Here is a 4,453-nt window from a genome sequence, read left to right as displayed (position 1 = left end):
CATAACTGCATAAGCATGAAGGGCTGGAATTTTTGACTCCGTATGGAATGAAGCCTTGATTCTAGCTACAAATGGATCTAAGGGAGAAAAACTGAAGAAGGCCATGCAATCACCTGTGCTCTTTGTATAAATTAGGAAACTACTCCAAGAAACTCGGTCCTTAGATTCGAGGGGTTCTTATGGTTGTAAATATATAATATAGTTTTTGATGTTCTCCTGACTATATGTATTTCAAGGAAGAGAGAAATTAATTGTATTTGCATGGCCCCTGTGCAAGCGGGAGCTAATGGAGGCATGTATAAGCATGAAGGGCTAGAATTTTTTACTTCGGATGGAATGAGATCCTGATTCTAGATTCAAATGGGACTAAAGGAGAAGAAGGCCGTGCAATCACCTGTTTCTCTTTGTATAAATTAGGAAACTGCTCCTTGAAATGAGACACTGTGCTTGCACGATAACCCACTCTCTTAATCTAGGTAAAACGATATCATGAGACTTTTTGGGGGAGAAATAATGATAAAATAAGGCAGTGAATACATATGGTGGTAGAGAGTTTGAATCCTTCAATCTGGCCAAAACAGAGAATGGAGATAGGAAAAGACAACACAAATCACGGGAGGAAATTAACTGTTATATGCGAAGTGCACGGAAGGCCTCACTTTCTCAACCCATATGGTACTTCCCCATATTTGGGCTCTCAATTGCAATATATATAGAGATGATGATGCTTTGGAGAAACTCAGGTGGCTTTCAATCTGTTGGTTTTGGGCCCAAGGTCTTGTATTTTATTTCTGACCCATTTCACCTGAGTGGAGGGTACAAAAACTAAATAAATAAAAAACCCATTTCACCAGAGTGGAGGGTTAAGAAAAGGGGGGGGGGGGGGGACAAGAGTAAAAGAAAATGGGATTAGCTACAACAAGAAGCTTATTGGTCTTCTTGTTTTTGTTCAATTATGCAGTGAAGGTGTCACGCCCTCCCAGCCGGTACCCTATCTGGCATACCCGAGAGTGTGATCCACAGCCCGAAGATCAGGTATCGAGTGATCAACCTCCCACATAAACAATAACATAATCATGAACAATCATAATAAAAGTGCGGAAGATAAATCATAGATCCAATAAGGAAGAATGAATCATAAATGAATCAGAATAATAGATATAATCAGGAGTGTAAAAGAGATAAGTAAAGTGAGGCAAATATCCCACTCTACAACCAGCGGAAAAGTAGCTCTAAAAGAATAAACTAGACAAAATCTAATCCCAATAGCAAGTACAATGGGTAACTAAATTGTTCTCCACTTTATAGACAACATCCTTATAAGTGTAAATCTCATAAATGGCACAAGGACGCTTCCACTCAATGGTCGGACTAAGCATCGTACGGAGCATAACCACTCGCGGAATCTTCAGAGTAATTGTGGTAACCGCAATCACCTTCCTGGAGATATGCCTCTTCGCCTTGCGCTTCTTCATAGGGACCGTCATAGTACTCAAGCACTGCAGGATAGTCTAACAACATTGTACAATAAAGGAATGAGTTTCAAAGAACTCAGTAAGGCAGTTAAAATCCATAATAACATAAATGGCAGGATTCCAGAACAATCATAAATGCAATATGATATGAGACAAGCAATGAATGAATGAAACTAACTCTATGTATGCTGGTCTCTATTGGCAAACATGCTTTAAGTCATAACACCGTACTTCTTTAGGAAAGTCCACTCACATCCTCAACCATTTAAGATATCTTGGATTCTCTCACGGATCATTTCACCGGTCTTGAGCAGCCGATTGGTAATGGGTCCTTCATCCCTCGGGACAAACCATGGCGGGGGTTAAGTCAACACACTCTCTCACAACCATTTGGTATAAGTACTGGCGCATGTCAGGGTAAAACCTAGCCAAATGCAAGTCTTCTACTTAGTTACATCAAGTCAGATCCAGATACTTCCATTCCTCGTCCCTGACGATCCTTTCCGGTATCCTTCACACTAGAGTCCTCATAGTCCCTGACTACGGACTCATCAACCCTATTGGTTATCCACATATGGTAAACGGGAAGCTCTCACGTCCTCTCACGGGTTGGTTACCGGTCTTAAGCGCCCGTGAGCCCAAGTCTAACCATATGCAACCCTACCAATAAATGGCCCTCACAATGTGATTCCTGTCCTCTCACGGGTTGGTTACCGGTCTTGAGCGCCCATGAATCCCCATTGCTACCACGGGTCGTTCGGTCTCAATACCCCTCCGATTAGGGTCGACATAACAGGACATCCTAGCCAAACACTACTAGACAATCCTAGATATGTCATCCAACAGTTTAGGAAGGTGTCCAGAGGGCATCTCCGGAAACATCCCATAATATTCCCGTAGTAGTCCAAGGACGAAGTGTCAAAAGGACACCTCTCCTTTCCAAACCATACTTAAGCATACACATGCATCAATTCATATCATCACATATATGGTAACTTCATATATGGAAAGAAATCAATAATTACAATCACTTGTATATAATTGGTAAGTAAATCATACATGAGTCAATTTAATATGAATAAGTAATGCTACTGTAATCAAAGTTATGCAACAGTAGTATATCATTGTAAGAATCTAATTTAGGAAACATGTCAATGATATTCAAATATAGAAACTAGATTCATGCTATCTATGTAATTAAGGAAATAACCATCCTTACCTTCTATAACCCGCAAAGGAATCCTAAGAAATCAAGTAAGATCTTGGCAAACTTGAGAAGAAGGTCCTAAACAAGTGTATACAACATATTAGGAAAGATCCCTAATAGAAAAGATACCAAAACATCCAAAAACGGACCAAATCTGGAGTTGCTTGTACTCATTGGTCGAGTGGATTGGTCGATCGGCCCGATCGACCAATCAATCGACCAATGCAGACAGTAGCCTATAAAATCAGAGTTTTAAGATATGAAATCCGAATTTGGTGGTTCAAAAGGGTACTAATCAAGGGGTAAACTACATCAGTAGTATTCTAACATATAGGGGACTTCAAAACACCAATCCAAACAAGACATCAAGATCCAAATTAGGAAACAAAAAGTTACCATAATTAGATCAACCATGGATCTTGATGAATTCGAAATAGAAATCAAAGACAAGAACAATAGGAGGATGGATCATTGCTTCAGGTAAAGGTTTCATGAAAACATACTTAGATCTTCAAGGAACAAGGCTTAGAAGCATAAATCTAAATAAGGAAATAAAACCTACCATATATGTAACTACCATGCTTCATGAAGAACACATAGTATGGTAGAAGAGAACAATTAGAGATTGATAGATCATGGATCATGGAAAGAAAACACAGTAACTAACTACTAACATGATCAACATAGAAGATCCAAAGAGATCGAATTCAAATCGGATGTTTAACAAGATTAGATCATGGTTTGATCATGATTCCTTCAAAAGCTTGCAATGATCATGGTTAAGATCATTGTTCTAGCCTCAAATCCTTAGGATGATCATGAGAACATGTTCAGAGATGTTTGCAACAGAGAATGCAGCATCTCTTCTACTGTCTCAACTCAAAAAGGAAAGAAAAAAACAAAGATGGAGGAGAAGAAGAGAGAGTAGACATACCTTTTGATGCAAAAAGAAGAATTTCGACGAAGATCCGTCAAGAAAACACCAAGGATGCAAGGGAGATGACTTGCAGAGGTCTTTGGTTCGTTCCAGAGAGTTTGGAGGCAGCAAATACGAAGTGGACTCGAGATTGGACTTAAATAGAGCAAGAAAAACCTAATTGCCAAAGACAGCACTCATTGGTCGAGTGGATTGGTCGACTGGCCCAGTCGACCAATCAGTCGACCAATGTCGACAAAGAAGACCAAAACAGGGAATTGAAGGCCCAGATCAAATCCAATCCCAAAGGGGTTTTGCACACAAGTCAAATGACTTACCTAATAGGTAGAAATGCCTTCAAACCAAGATAGAGAGCACTCCAAGTCCATCAACTAATCAGATCTTCATCAGGATTCAGTTTCCATAAATAGAACTTCATCATCAACTTTCATGGATTCAAAGCCAGACACCAAGTCCTCCACTGGGATGGCCCAAAGCTGACTTCTTACTTTACTCCGAGTCATCGGACCTACAAATAACAAGGCTTCCGGGTCAAGGTTAGGGCTGGGTTTTACAGAAGGCCAATATAGTCAACTTTGATGCAGTGTGGCGACAACAAGCCAAGGCGGTCGCAAAGCACAATAGTGATAGCTTTGAGCCCAATCCTGCGACAGTTGCTGCTTAGCTCAACTCACATGTGCACATGTAGGTCCCAAATTTGAATCTTCTGAAAATTCTCCGTGCTCACAAATTATATTTTAAAAAAAATTCCATGGATAATGTATAAATTGAGCTATTTTACGTTGAGAAATGGATAACTCCTGTACTTACGATAGATTTGGTTGGATGAATGAA

This window comes from Hakea prostrata, chromosome 6 (assembly GCF_041222555.1).
Source record: "Hakea prostrata isolate BN-2017 chromosome 6, UWA_Hpros_2, whole genome shotgun sequence".
NCBI classification, from domain to species: Eukaryota; Viridiplantae; Streptophyta; class Magnoliopsida; order Proteales; family Proteaceae; genus Hakea; species Hakea prostrata.
The sequence above is the reverse complement of the archived record's forward strand: the minus strand, read 5'-3'. Positions refer to the sequence as shown.